Below are 17,846 nucleotides of genomic sequence, written 5' to 3' on the forward strand. Positions count from 1 at the left end.
AAACCTTAACTGAAAGCAATAGACACATGTCCAAAAACAAAACAGAGCAAAACCAAAACCCTAAGCATCTATATGTGCAATTTTCTTAGATACTCAACATTTCTTTCTCCTGTTGACTGGTCTCTGCAATTTTATATGAACGGATGTAAAGTGTTAATTCACTAACCTTACAGCTCTGGAGACTTGTGTTCATCAAGAGCTGGTTAGTGACAGAAGTGAAAATTAGTTTGGGCTCATCTTAGTCCGTTTGTGCAGTTCAAAAGGAAAGCTATGGCATTTGGTATCCTGGCAGTCACTACTTCACAGATACCTGAGATCAGAGGAAGAGGAGTTATTTTGCTCTAGGTGTGGATGGCAATACACTGGCAGACCTCTATGTAAGCTTAAACAGTACCTGCGTGACTCAATTCATCTCTGGCTTTCAGAAATTCTAGAATGACTCAAAGTTTTCATTCTTGCTAAAATAATAAAAGTACTTTGGATACACAGGCCCAAATTCTGCCCTCAGTTACACATGTACAAATCCAGAATAGTTCCACTGAATTACTCCTAATTTGCCCAGAGAGAGAATAGTATTTGACCTATGGCATATTTTTTATCAGTGGCTCTCACAACATTTTTGCACATATTAATTAATACACACAAATCCCTTTGAGGTAGAGGAGTACTGTTTGTTCTATTCAGTTTATACTTGGGAAAACTGAGGACTGGAGATAGAGTGAAATTAGTTAAGGTACACAATGAAACCGTGGCAGAGTTACGAACAAAGCTCAGGAAACCTTCTGGCTTGAGATCCCCTGTTCTTAGCAGTGCTTAATCAGGTTTAAATCCAATTCCTACTCAAATTTGGCACCTTCCACCTCTCATGCCCAGCCCCCCAAACCAAGCAGCATGCTGAAACATGCAACATGTATGACATCTTGTTTCAGAAATAAACTGAAGTAATTGCAAAAAAGTGATATATTCCAAAACATTTAATTTTTTTAAAACAGAAGTTTTAATTTAAAAAGCATAGGTTTGCCTATTGAAAAATCCCCAAATGATTTCTGCATTACTTTCCCCCAAATTTTAAGAAACAGCATTTCTCCCCCAAAACATGGTCCTTTCTTATTAGATGACAAGGAACAAAATCATAAAAGAACACACAGAAGTACAAGAAAGATGGATGTGAGATTATTAGGAAGGTTTTGGGGTGCTGTTTGGGATAAGTGGGCTAGGACATTTCAGAGTTGTTGCCAGTTGCATGTCCGTGGTTTATGTTGTTCTCATGTATTGTTTTTCATCACTGCTTTAAAGTAATTTTGTAAAGAATATGGAGTGATTCTAATTCTGGTAAAGCCCTTCTAGAGTAATTTGGATGACATCACTGTCACAAATCTTGTATTTCAGGATGGTCAATTGCTAACTACTGCTAAGAACAGGGGATCTCAAGCCAGTAGGTTGACTGTCGCAATCAGACTGTATCAATCTTAACCCTAAAATACCATCTCATTTTACAATGAAGATGCACACATTGCTAACATTACCCTCTCCCTGAAAACCAACAGCTCTTATGAAGCTGGCAAACAAAAATTCCAGATTATGGAAATTAATTAAAGCATATAATGCTGCCTTTCTCAGCATTCAGACTCTGCTAATTGGGGACTAGATTATTCAAGAGCAGGAGATCAATTAGGATTGCGTCCACTGTGAAATGGTCACCTGTTGAAAAGCAAAAGGAATCAAGCCCAAGTACAATAGATGGATCAAGGCACAATAATGCACATTGATGATAAATTATGAAAACAATAATAATGTTTAGCCAATCCCTTTGTACAAAACTGTTATTTTGATTCCAGTGCCAGCTGTCTGAAACTTTAATTTAAGTGCTTGCTTGAGGCAAGACATTTGGGATACTAGTTTAGAATGTTTTATAGCCCAAGCAATATGTTTTACTAACCTCAAATACTGTGATGATGATTTTAATGGCAACTATAATTTGTACGTAGGGGTTCCAGGGTGATCTTTGATTTTACCCAGAATATGCACGTCTGATAAACCTCAGTGGTTTTTGAGTTAAGTAGCTGGCAGCTCCCAGCACTAGTAAGAAACTTATCCACGGGGAGTGGGTGAGTTCTACTTTAAAAGGAAACCATATCAAATCATTTACCGCACTACCTGTTTCCTAATGACAAATCAGTGTGTGTAGGGAAGAGTCGAGGAAACAGAAAAAGAAACATCTTCTGGCTGCATTTCAGCAATGATATTAATTTTCAGGGAAACGAAATAAGATGTTTCCTCTGAGCCCTCCACTACAAATATTTTCCTACTTCAGTAGCCATCCATTCCCCTGTATTTCAATAGCTAGCTCTAATCTGCACACCAGAGAAGTGTATGTCAGCACCTCACTAAGGGTCTGATCCTGCTGTCATTGGAATTCTTGTGGATTTTGCCACCCATTTGAATGGCAGCAGGATTGAGTCATAAAAGCAGGAGGAATCTGATCAGAAGAACTGGAGAACCAGTCATTGTGTTGGAAGTAGAGAGAGTGGGATTTAATGGACTGAACATGGGATAGAGAATCCAGAACTCCTGAGTTCTGATCCCTCCCTTGAAACTGTGATCTGATGATGACTCTAGTACAACCCACTTAATTTCTCTGTGCCTAAGTTTCCAAACTGAAGAATGGGGATAATAATGCTTATTTTACAGGAGTATTTTAATGCCATCTATAGCACATCTCACTGTTAGGCTTCTTTTTTCCTGAGATTCAGACTAAATTTTAATTTCATCCCATTACTTCTTTTAAAATCAACACTGACGTCCAAAGAATATCATTTTTTGATGTTTAATGTGCTCACAAACTTCACTGGATTCTCTGGCATCTGTTATTTTTTGGCCTTACATACTCTTTCTGCATCCTCTCTCAGAGAGAAACAAAAGAGCCTGCACCTCCATAAGAGAAGTCACATGAACATAGAGGAAGAATCCTGATTCCCAGATCACCTTATATCACTTCTTTTTGATGATTTATTCCTCTTCTCAAAAAGGAACTTAAAGAGTAGTTATCAATTGGCTATCAAATTGAGAGCGCCACCGAAATTGGGTCCCACAGGGGTCAGTCCTGCCTGGGTCTGGTACTGTTCAATATTTTCATTAATGACTTGGCTAATGAAGTAGAGAGTATGCTTATAAAATGCGCAGATGACAACAAGCTGGGAGGGGTTGCAAGCACTTTGAAGGACAGGCTTAAAATTAAAAATGACCTTGACAAATTGCAGAATTGATCTGAATTCAACAAGATGAAATTCTGGAATGACAAGTGCATAGTACTTCATGTGGGAAGAAAAAATCAAATGCCCAACATAGGGAATAACTGGTTAGGTGCTAGTACTGGTGAAAAGGATCTGGGTGTCATAGTGGACCATAAACAGAATATGAGTCATCAGTGTGATACAGCTGCAACAAATGCTACTATCATTCAGGACTACATTAACAGGATTGTTGTATGAAAGACACAGGAGGTAATTTTCCCACTATACTTGGCACTGGTGAGACCCCAGATGTAGTATTGTGTCCCATTCTGCACACCACAATTTAGAAAAGATGTGGAAAAATTTGAAAGTCCAGAAGAGAGCAACAAAAATGATAAAAGGTTTAAAAAACTTGATCTATGAGTAAAGGATAAGAAAGCTACCTTGTTTCGCCTTGAGAAAAGAAGACTGAGGAAAGAACACACTCTTCCAATATGTCAAGGGCTGTTATAAAGAGGATGGTGATCAACTGTTCTCCATGTCCACTGAAAGTAGGACAAGAAGAAATGGGCTTAGTACAGGGATTGGCAACCTTTGGCATGTAGCCCATCAGAGAAAGCCACTGGCGGGCCAGGCTGGTTTGTTTACATGCAGCATCCACAAGTTTGGCCAGTCGCAGCTCCCACTGGCCGCAGTTCACCATTCCAGGCCAATGGGGGCTGCGGGATGTGGTGGCTAGCATGTCCCTCAGCGCACGTTGCTTCCCACAGCCCCCATTGGCCTGGGACGGTGAACAGCAGCCAATGGGAGCTGCGACTGGTCAAACCTGCAGATGCTGCAGGTAAACAAAGCAGCCCGGCCTGCCAGGGGCTTTCCCTGACAGGCCGTGTGCCAGCGTTTGCTGATCCCTGGCTTAGTATGCAGCAAGGATGATTTAGGTTAGATATTAGGGGGAAAAAATTCTAACTGTAAGGATAGTTAAGAGCTGGAATAGGCTTCCAAGGGAGGTAATGGAGTCCCCATCACTGGAAGCTTTTACAAACAAGTTGGACAAACACCTGTCAGGCATGGTTTAGGTTTACTTGGTCCTGCCGCAGCACAGGGAGTTGGACTTAATGAGTTCTCAAGGTGCTTCCAGTCCTACATTTCTGTGCTTCTATTATTATTGACTTGGAAGTGAAGCCTTTAAAATACCAAAGCACTGATGCACCTTGAAGGTCTAGACCTTTGTAGAGTGGTTGGAAAGTTCTCGCTTTCTACCACTGGTGACAAAATATATATATCGAGAGAAAACCATGAGAGGTTTTATCACTTAGACAGTTTGTCTTCTCCTTTGATTCAGACTAAATGCCTCTAATTCATCCTGGGCTCCAATCCACTTGACATCTGTCAGAAAACTCAGGTCATGTTTATTCCATTAGCAGGAGTTTTCATTACAACAAAGCTTTTCCTGCTCATATTTGTGTCAGAAATAATAATCTAGTTCTTGTCAATCTTCACTATTCAAGGGCTTGATAAGGTTGATACTGTTAGACAAGGTTTTCTTACATGTCCTACAGAGAACTAGTTAATTGCATTTCCAGGTAAGATCTAAGGTAATAAGGTGTGTGTATATTTGTGTGTCTACACAGAGACTTCCAGGGAAATTAATCTGAATTAACTAAAGGGCATAAATTTGAAATGGATTAGTAAACTTCGTTAAACTCATTTACACAGGGATTTATTATGGTTTAACTGAGCCACTTCAAATTCACATCTTTAGTTAATTTGAATTAATTTCCCTGGATATCCCTTTGTAGACAACCCCTGAATATGTAACTAATTGCCATGCTCTATGGTATCCTCTGCATTTTCCAGTTCTCCTTTTTGATTGCAAATGAGAAATACATCAGTTTTAATCTTTTCTAGTCCTTTCTCTGTTACCGGTTAATCACTTCAGCTTTCTGCCAGATTTTTTCCCTCTGTAAAATGGGGATACTACGCATTTTACAAGGCCATTTGGTGGATTATTTAATGTTTGTACAGTATTTTGAACATGAAAGATACTATGAAAGTAATAAATATTGTTGTCCTTCTGGTGAATTATTATATTTAGGACTATTTAATATGCCTGTTACAATAGACCAGTGTTTCCCAAACTTGGGAAACTGCTAGTGTAGGGAAAGCCCTTGGCGGGCCCGGCCGGTGTGTTTACCTGCCCCGTCTGCAGGTCCGGCCGATCACGGCTCCCACTGGCTGCGGTTCACTGCTCCAGGCCAATGGGAGCTGCTGGAAGTGGGCCAGTATATCTCTTGGCCCACGCCGCTTCCAGCAGCTCCCATTGGCCTGGAGCAGCAAACCACAGCCAGCGGGAGCTGCGATCGGCCGAACCTGTGGACGCGGCAGGTAAACTAACTCTCTACACAAAAGGTTTCCCAAGTTTGGGAAACACTGCAATAGACTAATAGTAACACCCAATAGACCAATCAAGATCGATCCCCAATTTGGTAGGCACTGTACGAAAAATAGGAAGACATATTCCATGCCGTAAAGAGTTTACAATTTAATTTGATACACGGACTTCAAATTTAGTGTGATGAATAACAAGAAGGGTAAAGGTTAAAAGATCACATGCATTAGCTATTGCACATCTTTATGGTTCCAAATAATCTCAGAGGAGTGGTGTGTGTAAAATAATAGCTGTTCACACCTATTGCACACTCAGCCATAACTGGTTGTCTAAGTTCATGGGGTCATCAGAAAAGGATTAAGCTTTAAGAATTTTTTTAAGGAGCGGGTAGTGACTTTATGGATTAACTCAGGGAAGACATTCTGTGCATAAGAGGCAGCATGAATGAAAGTTGGTGGTGGAAGCTAACATTGGTGGGAGCTTATGTAATTGATGGTGCAAAGTGGACAACACAATAAGAGACAAAAGTAGATATAAGGAAGGGTTAAACTATGAAGAACCTGGAGAATAAGGAGAAGAAGCTTGAATATGAGATCTTGGAAAAGGCAGGTGGTAGAGGATGGATTCAGAGAAGAATGGTGACATGGTTAGAGTGATGGGCCAGGAGGATTATTTTGCATTTGTGGTTTGAATGGATTGCAGTGTGTCAATGTAAGTGTCCAGAGGGCAGAGTGGATGAGACTATAGTAATCAAGAAAGGAGATATTAATGTATTGGATGAGAATTTTAGCTGTGATGATGTAAAGAATAGAAATGATCTTAGCAACATAAACGAGGAAGAAGCAGCAAGCTTTAGACAATACTTCGATGTGGAGAACAAGGGAGTGAGAAGACTGAAAAGAGACATCCTCCTTTCCCATCCCCTCCCAAAGTTACAAACCTGATAGGCAGAGACAATGGTAGTGTGGTCCACAGTGACTGATAAAGGGGTGGACTGGACAGTTCTGGAGTAAATATAAGTAGTTTGATTTTGGACAATGATAGGTATAGATGCCAATGATACATCCAGGAAGCAATATCAGAGACACAAGCTGTGATGAAGTTATGGATGGGTGACAAATCAGGAATGGAAATGTAGATTTATCACTCTACTATGTAGCGATGGCAGCTGAAGCCATGTGAACAGTTGAGACCACCCAAAAACAGGGGAGTAGATTAAGAAGTGGAATAGACCAAAGAGAGAGGCCTGTGAGGATCCCCATGAAAAGCGAGATTGTCATCTAGAGGTGACCAAAAAATTCAGAGTGACATGAAAATTTGATGCAAAAATGGATAAAAAGAACTGATAAAATGTTCATTTTTTTCTTCAAATTCTCTTGTTCAAGGTCATTCACAATTGTGAATTTTAAATTGGACTTTGGCCATTTTGCTAGACCTTCCCTATCGGTCCTTAAAAAAAAAAAGTCTGCTAGAGATGGCTATTCCAATTTCTCAGATATAATGCCATCATTCCCTTTTATAGCCCATACCATAAAGCACAGGAACACTAAAGATCCTGAATTGCAGAGTTCCCAACTAGACGTAGGCATAAACTAGTTCAGAAAATGTCAAGTCCATTCATACCTTGAAGGTTTGGAATTTTCAAATAGAACCCTGACTGTGAACCCTAATGCAGAGTCCAGTGAGATCAATTGAAAGACTTCTGCTGATTTCAGTGATCTTTCCGTCAAACCCTTGTAGGATTTAGGTTATGGTTTGGTTCATCTATATTGACCTTGCTGGGGAAAGAAGGCAGGGCGAGAGCAGGTGAGAATCTAATCATTCCTATACTAAAGTCTCATTTTAATGTATGAGGTGGAAGCCTTGGACAATCAGGACACAGTCTGGGGCAAAAGTGGTTGATGAGATCCAGAAATAACACTGCTGCATATTGATCAGGAACCAGAAAATTACACATCTGACTGATATTGACACGGTAACAATAGTTCAGCCTTAGAATTATGAAAAGTGAACAAAAATTAAAAATAATGCTGTGTGCTGAAGATTCTTGTCTGTTAACATTGATTCTTCTGCAAACCTGCATTTGCAAACCTTGCAGAATATATAAGAACATAATTGTAATGTCCAGTCATTACTCTCTTTAAGGGCTCGCTTCAACTCACTTTAAAGTTAATGAGAGACTTTCCATTTACCCATAGGAGTTGAAATGGGCCCTAAATCACTGACCAAGACTTCACAATGCCCAACAGACTGTTCCAAGAAAATCTGTCCCAGTTTTTACCTAAGTCCCAGTGCATGCTGGACTGGACTTCAGGAGTTTGAAAAGTACTGGTTGAGACACCTATGCAGTGGAGACATAATCAATAAATCTCAGACTCAGGTTCAGTACTTCCTATTGCATCTCAATTATTTGATTTTAAAAGCTTCCATTAACCAGAGAAACAGCAGTAACTGTGACAGATGTACCAGGAGAATCCACAAAACTCAGTTGTGATTTGAGATACAAAATCAGCCAAGAGTTATGGAATATTTCATTCATCAGCATAGTACAGGAGCCTCCTTAGCCATTAGAATTCATTCTCTTAATCCAAGTCATATAGATTCATTACCTTTTCCTTTACAATCAGATGCACTTGTATAAATCAATGAACAATAAAAACAGATAATCTATTTGGTTGTTGCAAAAATATACAAATATTGCTCCAGTATAGTCTCTCTCTCTCTACATATAAACATTCCTTAAATAAAAACACCTTGTCTTAAAGGCACCCTGAAAATGCAATTAAAACATTTCCCATCATACAGCAAAGATAATGTTTCCTAAATGCTCTTAATTTCATACATCTGTTATGCCCAGTCATGATTTTTTCCCTCCCAAGACAATTTTTAAAGGTTTCTGCCAATGTAATTCAATTTAAAGCTTTTAATGTCAGCTCAATGGGTCATACCACTTTCTCCGTGTTTGTATTAGCTTCTTCTCTGAGGCAAGTCAGAAATATTATGAGTACTTTTCATCAGAAGATCATACTCATGACAAATTGCAATTGCATTTTGTTACTTTATTTGCAGACCATATATAGAAAACATTGCACACTCTCTCTCTCTCTCTCTCTCTCTCTCTCTCTCTCACACACACACACACACACACACACACACACACACACACACACACACACACACACACACAGAGAATCAGTTTGCCAACCATTTTATTCGCCTGGTAAGTTTTTTGCACTGCTTTCTGCACTGCAGACAGTCTTCCTCATCCAATTGCAATTATTTACAAAGTACTGCTGTAACTGTTCCTTGACTGTCTCTAAACTGTTTAGTGAACAATAAACTCAACCATGCATTCATTTCTGTGAATGTGCTCAAACTGCATTCCAGTGAGCTGACTTGACATTTCTGTCCATTTGTGAAAGCCACTGAATGTTTGCTGAATAGTCCTCAGGTTCTAAAACACTGTAACAAGGGCATTGTCTTATCACTGAGAAAACAATAATAGCCTGGCTAATACAGAAAAAAAAGTATTCTATTCTATTTTTTCTTTTCTATTCTATTCTATTCTTCTGTGGTGTGAGGTATCTGAGCATCTTTATTGTGCACTAGCTGCTGGTTCAATGAAGATGCACATATATCAGGCACAGGGTGGACGCACAAAATACTAGTAAACATATTTGTGTGTGGAGATGGTGGAAGGATCTAGAGGACATGCACATACAAGAGAATTATGTAATAATCAATATATAAATAATTATTCTAGGCTAAATTCACCCTTGTTTTCTGTTGGCCGACATAAAATAGGACAAAGTCCTGGAGCTTAAGATTCTGCCTGACATACAGGAGATTTCCTGCTCTGCAGTGTGAATTCTATTTAATAATACTGAGTTCTTATAAAACAAAAAAGATGCCCCCCACCTCCCCTTTCTGCTGGAGAGGTAGAGCTTTAAGGTTCTAATATGTAGCATCCCTCATGGAAGAAAGTTTACTGTGGGTAGGTTGCTGTGATGCAAGAAGGCCACAACTTTCACTTTACCAACAGGCCAGAGGAGATGCCACTAAAATGGCTGGTTCTGGCTGAGGGAAAGAGGGGGTTCTGTGGCTGGGTTCACTGCACCCTCTTAACAGCCTCTCCTCATGGATCTTCTGTGGAAACCCCTGCCAGAAACTGAAGCACTTCCGTTTTTGCATAGCCCCTGGCAGGAAGACAGCTGTGGAAGCACTGTCTGCCATCCAACTGGGGTGAATCTACCCACCAAACTTCCATGTGTCAATGAGGTGAATCTGGCCCCTGTTATGCTTCATGCAAAGTGACATCTGTTTTATATTACAGATAAACCATAGTAATATATTACCTTATGTCAAATGTGCTCATGACACTCGCTTTGCCCATGAAGGATTGTAACAGCCTGGATTTGGTTCCTAAGACATGCTGTCAACCTTATCAAATGTTTTTTATTTGTTTCAGATCACCAGGCTTCACACTTCCTGAGCCTTGCTTTAAAACTTGTGTGGAACTCCCAAAGTTCACAGCTAAACTTGAAAGAGCCAAGGTTTACCTACTTGCCAACTTGGACCAGGTTCACTTGAGACTGGGCCATCATGTCCTCATGAACTTAGGCCCAAGGCCATCAGCAGATCTACAAGCATTTTGACAAACAGCCTGAATTTCGGGTTTAATTTATAGGAATCCCGAAAACCAGTAAATATTCAATTTGGAAATGTCAAAACATTTCATTTCAACTTTTTTAAATGGAGAGAAAACATATTGACATTTCTGCTCTTGCAAATGTTTTGAGTTTATAGAACTTACCTGAAACATTTCATTTTGAGCCAGTTCAATATTACACTGCATTTTCCCATAAAGGAGCAAGATCTCATGGGAGTTGTAGTTCAGGAACCTGAATCCTCATTCTCCTCTTTGCACCAGAATCCCTGGCTTGACTATATCTCCAATAACACACCCAGAGTCATGTGACTCCCATGATGCACCACACAGCTGAGTCAGAGGGAAATTGACATTACATCATGGGAAGATATAGTCCTTCAGGTGAGAATGGGTGTCCAAAATACAACTCTTATAATGCAATGGGATGTTAGGGAAATGCAGTTTAATACTCTGTTGAACAGATGCAAAACATTTCAGGTAATTTCAGAAAATGAAATATTCCGATTCAGGGTGAACTGAATCAAAATGAAATATTTCATTTAGATTTCCCCATTAGTAAATTGAAAATTTTCAGCAAAGTCAAAATTTTCCCACAGAAAATTTCAATGTATGAAAACTGCATTTTCCATCAGAATTATGTTCTGACAAAAAGTCCCAACCAACTCTAGTTGGCAGTAGCTTTAACCTCATCTTTCTGGATATCTTAGTACTGATATGCATCAGGGTCTGCTAGAAGAACAAATCGGAAGTCTGCTTCCAGAGAAAAGGTGATGGGTAGGGACATAGAAGTGGGTGGGGGAAAGACTCAAAGCTCAAAAAACTCTCCTTTGGTTATTCAGTGGAGAAAACTATGCCTGGAATTGGGAAAGACAACTCAGGAGAAGTTAAAAAGTATTGGATTAGTCAGGCACTATGGTACAAGAAGATGCACCCCTTGCCTCACCAATAAATTCCAGTTATGATAGTGCAATTGATCATGAAAATGACCTTTAAAAATCAACACAGGATTTTATGTTTCTCTTGTCATAACCATTAAACTCCCCAAACTGTAGTCCAGTCCCAAAGCAAGATTTTAAAACTGCTGAACACAAAGTGCTATACATAGAACAGTAACCCAAAAGAACATCCTCAGACTCACCCTACTTAGTGTCACCTTACCTTGAACATGAAGGTAGCATGTCCTTCTGCTCTCCACGTGCTCTAGTGACCAGGAATGAAGCTACAGACTTTAAAACAGGGTCTTGAAAATTACACCTGTCCTAGACTGACCACCAAGGAGCTTGTAAAATTCTTTCTGTCTCAGCTAAGCAGTCAAAGGTCAATTTTCAATGAAATTCTTACTTACTTGAATCAATGTTGTCTTGGTTCTTTGTGAAGGGTGCAGCAGGCATAAAATGTGATATTGATTCTTGAGATGTAGCCCGCTACTCTCTTCGTGGCTATTTCAAAAAATGCAAAGTGTTTCTTTTGTCTCACAGCAGAGAGCCCGTCACCTTTACAAACCTGAGGTCAGGGCCTTTTTATGCCATCTTATATTTATCTCCTGTTCTTTTCTCCCTGCGATTCTCTTTGTCACTTCTTGCAGTTGTTCTCTCTCCTCCTTAAGTTTTTATTGCCTCTTCTGCTTGACTCTTAGCTCCTGTTCTAATTTCTGCCTTTTTTCCCTTGCTCTCCTGAGAGCTGTTAGAGTCTAATCTAATTTCTCATGTCTTCTCCCAGTGCTGCTGTCTCTTCTTTCTGTCTTTCTGATCCTCACCTGCTCTTTTGTGTGTGTGTGTCTCTGACTCCTAACATGCTAGTCCCCTTTGTCACAGGATATTCTCCATCTCCTTTTCCCAGGCTGCTCTTGGGCTGCTTTCAGCCATCATCCCAACAAGATTTTCCCCATTGTACATACATACACCACGTCCCAGCTCTCATAATGTTACATCTTAACCTAGGTTGCCTCCCATCTCCACGTTCTGATTGTTTTAATGAAGCTGGTGAAATTACTAGGAATCGAACTCCCTAATTCCACAGGCTGCTATTCCCAGCCTCCTGCGGTACAAAATAGTTATATTTTTGTCTGAGACTGGTGTGAAATTAAGCCTATCTCATTGTCTTGCTAGGGTTACTTTAAGAGCTAGACATGGCCCAGACTAGATGTCTGAAACCCCAGCTCAACACTTTGGAACAAAAATGTAGAAGAATTAGTATGTTCTCCTGCTGAATTTCAGGATGGATTTGTATAGGTTAAGTATGAATAATTTGAGTTGTTTCTTGGCTAGGAGAGTGGGTTTCACATTTTGGCCATGTGAAAAGTGTCATTGGTGTTTTTTTAATGACAGACGCTAAGGGCTTTGTTTTTATATCTCATCCTAAATGATGGTACCTCTGGCACTATTATACCACCAATGCTGGGTTATAAGCAAGGTTTCAGAGGAAGTTATACTACCTCCTGAATCACCAAACCATGTTGTGGAGAAGTGGGCGGTTCCTTTGAGGCTTCTCACCCAAACTTTGCTTCATTTGTGAGAGGTGAAAAGATCACAGCGTATCTGGGATACATCTTAGGATCCGCACCATGCCTTTTGCATTGCTCATGGTGCTCAAAGGGGAAGGACAGCTGTCTTAAACATCCAGCTGGGCGTTCTCCTTTATAGTGAAATCCCCAGGTGGCATAAAGCTACTGGGGCTGTCTCTATGTCACCTGTTTCTGCCACTCCCACCCTATCCCAATGTAGTATGCTGCACTCCAGTGATCTTGGGCCAGTGGATCAGTGCTTAGGAGCTGTTACTGCTCATATAGATTAGAGTAGCCTAAATTGTTCTAAGTTGTGGTGGGGGCAAATCAGGATCATAGGGACAGTGGAAAGCCAAATATGGCCGCTAGTCCCCAAGCACACCCCAAAAGCTGGCCTTTTATTTTGTGAGAACTGAGTAATTAATTCATGCTAAATGTCACCTCTTTATTTTGTCCTTGAAGTCTCTGTAAATAAATTCCATTTTTTCAAAGCCTTTGAAATTAGTTGTTGGAATATATCTGGGAACAATTCTAGGCATGTGGTTTGCTCACATGATATGGGTATTTTTATGTTCCCTGTTTGGATGAGTTTAACTCTTAGAATTAGATTTATGGTTCAAATACCTGTGAGTACTTTTGATGTTTACTGTGCAGTAGTTGCTTAAAATAAATTCTCTTTCTGAAAATTGCTACTGATAAATTCATTCATTAGATTTAGAATATTCATGAAGACCAAACACAAAAAGGCATGCAGACACAGTGAACATGATTTTGTTTGAAAATCAGAATGATTTTTTTTTCTGCATTCTCTCAGGTCTGATCTATAATCTACTATTACTCATTGAGAACAGGTCATTTAAAAATAATGACTATCAATTTTCCTTGCACTTGGGTTAAAGGATCCTATAAAAGATTCATTAATATGATGCCAATTAAAAAACCAAGGAGTTCTGACTTTCCTGCTTCATATTTGTATTTCTTTTCCATTGATGGTGGTGCTAAACAATGACATGTTAGTCTAGCTAATAGAAAAACAAAAGAAAACCATCTTTGAGTTACTGTGACAGTAAATATTATAGTCATTTGCCTTCTGTGCCATGAAGAAGTAGTGAAAGGGCTGTATTCCAAGGTACTCCTTTCTGACAGCTTGCTCCAAAGGTGTGAAATTGATGGAAAGGCTTCTGTTAACTTCAGGTGTGATTTGGATCAGGGCCTAAAGTACCCAGTGATATGGTCTAGGTCTGGACTGGAAATCACATTTTGGAAACAAACTAGAAAATGATGATAAATGGCCATAGTCTGCCCTAATTGACACTTTGTACAACCCTGCAGAAATCAATAGACCAAACTTCAATCTCAACAACACTGGTTAAATCCAGAGTTAATCTATCGGAGTTATCTGGATATACATCAATGTGAGTGAGATCAAAATTTAGCCCAATGGCATGGTTATTTATTTTAGTAAGTCACAGGAGAATTTAACTCAGACAAATGTGGATCTTAGGACAAATGTATTATGAAATGCAAAACTACTGCACAACACTGAATCATTCCATTTTGGAGCTAGCAAATGAATATGTATTTAGAAGTACTGAAGATTTATGAATATTCTGAACTTTCTGAGGCAGGCCACTGAGTTAGACATGCTGCAAGATTGCCATTGTTCTCTCAGGAATGCAATAATCTTTTATCCATAAAGTCTTGGGCTAACACTTTTTTTTCCTGTTGTTACAGTGTATGGATGTCCAATATAAAATCTCTCTTGTGATAGACTGTGCAACAATTCACTGTGTCTGATGGAACTGGAAGTTGTCTTAAGGAAAGTTGTACTGAAAGCAATGCCACTTTTCAAAGACTCGTCAATGGAAAATATTTTATTTCACTATAAATGCCTCAGAGGAAGAATTTAAATTCAGCAGAAGCTAATATAGCATGGCATTTTATATTCTCGCATTACACCATACAGGGGTAATGCTTCAAACAAAGGTCACTTTTTTCCCATTATATCTGCCGAGCTAACAATGGGTGTGTACATTTCTTATATTTATATATATTTAATATTTATATAAATGTATATGTAATAGAGCTTATCAAATGTACATATAATATTTTTTAGAAATTAGCCGTTTTTATATTTAGCAAATTGTCTGCAGACTGATCATGATTTTCTACACATGTATTTATAAGGGTGCACGGATTCACCGAATAACTTCGCCAAATAATTTTTAGACTGTAGGTCGTCAGTTTGCTTATTGTCTGCCTGAATTTATGTTGAGTAGTGGATTGTCTAAGACACATGGTATTGTTTTTAAGCCCTGACTGGATGACTGAAACATGTTAATCAGGCGAACAATAAATGTATACTCCCAGAACACAGGAAAAGCTTGAATCTTGATCCAGACTTCAGCTCAGTTTCTGAATGAATCAAATGGCACGTATGCATTTAGGCAAATCAAAACCCTGGCTATGAACAAACCCAAACCAGGAGAAGTTTGGATCTGAATCCATATTTCACAGTTGAGGTCAACATGTAACACTTTATAGACTTTTGTGCAGTCTAATTAATAAATAAGGGTTTCTAAAGTGCTTTGAAATCCCTGCATAAACATTGCTTAAACTAGTGCATGCAGTGTATTAAAAAAAGTTATTTTCTTTCTTTCTTTCTTTCTTGCTGGGATTTCTGAAGGTCAGTTTCGCTGCACAGAAAAATAAAGTGGTAGGAGGAAGGAAGGAATTCCAGTTTAAAGCTAAGGTCCATGCAAACAGAAGAATAATAAATCTTGATTCCCAAACCTTACTGTTTTATCTTTTACTAATGAAGCCAATCTGTGCCTCTCACTAGCTGGATATTGTTGTGTGATCACTATCTTGTTTTATGTATGTGAACCAACCACACAATATAAGGTGACAAACAAAAAAAGATGGAAAAATATATAAAAAGGGGAAACAAATAGCCTGCTTGCTACCTCAGGCTTTAAAACTCTTCATACACACTTCAGCACAAAGTCTATTAAAGCAGAATATAGTGAAAATACAATATACAGCAATGAATGTCTCCAAACTAGCAATTTAGCGCTAAAGCTGAGGGCAGTTCTTATGCACCGACTTTTAATACCAAGACGATTTGTGGTCTCACAAAGTTCCTGCCTTAGGCAAGAGTTGTGCTGTGTTCTAATAGGTCTAGTTTGTTGACTGTCAGAATAATGGAGAAATTGGTAGCAGAGGGCCTGAGTGCTGTAAACAGCTGAGATAATTAGAAGGTCTGTCAGGAGGAGAATAAGGCTAAAGTAGTTTACATTCTGTCACAGGGCGGAAAGCATTCATTCAGGAGATTGCTGGGTAACACAGTATGTCCTAGCAAGCTCATTTGGGGGTAGAGTAAGGGCCTTTTCCCAGCCAAGTTTCCATGCTTTCTTTCCTTGGGTTGTATTCAAACAGCTGATATTTATTATTAATAAAATAATCTGTCTTGTGAGCAAAATGCTGTCTCTTGGGTTTTATGGTTATGATGAACAGTAAATGGAAAGCCTTAACAGCTGAGTCAGGCAGGGCAGGGTATAGAGATTGAAGAAACTTTGGGGATTGAATGGGTGACCCTTGAAGAGATGGAGGGATGAGAGAGATCTGTCTAAGTAGTAGCCGTGTTAGTCTGTATCAGCAAAAAGAATGAGGAGTACTTGGGGCACCTTAGAGACTAACAAATTTATTTGGACATAAACTTCTGTGGGCTAAAACCCACTTCATCGGATGCATGCAGTGGAAAATACAGTAGAAAGATATATATACACAGAGAACATGAAAAAATCGGTGTTGCCATACCAACTCTAACAAGACTAATCAATTAAGGTGGGCTATTATCAGCAGGAGAAAAAAAAACTTTTGTAGTGATAATCAGGATGTCCCATTTCAGACAGTTTACAAGAAGGTGTGAGTAACAGCAGGGGAAAAATTAGCACAGGGAAATAGTTTTTACTTTGTGTAATGACCACAGGGGCGGCTCTAGATATTTTGCCGCCCCAAGCATGGCAGGCAGGCTGCCTTTGGCGGCTTGCCTGTGGAAGATTCCCGGTCCCGCGGATTCGGCAGCACACCTGCGGGAGGTCCGCTGAAGCCACGGGACCAGTGGACCCTCCGCAGGCATGCCGCCGAAGGCAACCTGCCTGCCGCCCTCATGGCGACCGACAGAGCGCCCCCCATGGCTTGCTGCCCCAGGCATGCGCTTGGCATGCTGGTGCCTGGAGCCACCCCTGAATGACTCATCCACTCCTAGTCTTTATTCAAGTCTTTAAACAAACCGGCCCAGCCGGCCAGGGTCTTTCCCTACACACACGGTGCCCCAAGTTTGGGAAACACTGTTTTAAAGAGATCTAATTTTTAGAAACTATTGGTCAACTACTCTCTGCATATGAAGCCCTTTTAAGATATTTTAAGTTGACCACACAGAAATGGAATAGTCCGAAAGCATTGATCTTTTTTTGAAAATTTAGTTTTAATGCAAGGGTTAAGAGATAAGTAAGAAGTAAAGTTGGTACTAAAACTGTAGAAGATACTGTTTTGGGTGTTTTAATGCTTATATTATATTATATTATATTATATTATATTATATTATATTATATTATATTTATTATAGTGAGGCAGTGTGAGAGAGGTGATAGAGCATCAGCCAAGACACCTTTGTCTATCTCCCCGTTCTGCTCTTGGCAACCTAGATGATCTTAGGCAAGTCACTTATTAACTCTTTTTTTTGAGTCTGCAAAATAAGGATCTTCACCATATCCACCTTTATGAAAAAAGTTGGGCTCTAGGGATTAAAAGTGGAAAATGATGCTGAAGTTGTGACGGGGGCATGACTCAGCACTCTGGAAGAGCAGGCAGTAGACAATGCATGATTGTACTGTGACTTTAGGGCAACCCCAGCTTTCAGTCAATGGTGGTGTGCCAGACAACTCAGCCTGCAGAGAACTACTTTCGGAGTGCTGAACATTGAAAGAGGAGAATTAGTCAACTTTCCTCCAAGCTGCCAGTGGTGGCAACACTAGCAGGAGAAGAGGG

Source organism: Gopherus evgoodei, chromosome 10, assembly GCF_007399415.2.
Source record: "Gopherus evgoodei ecotype Sinaloan lineage chromosome 10, rGopEvg1_v1.p, whole genome shotgun sequence".
Taxonomy (NCBI): domain Eukaryota; kingdom Metazoa; phylum Chordata; order Testudines; family Testudinidae; genus Gopherus; species Gopherus evgoodei.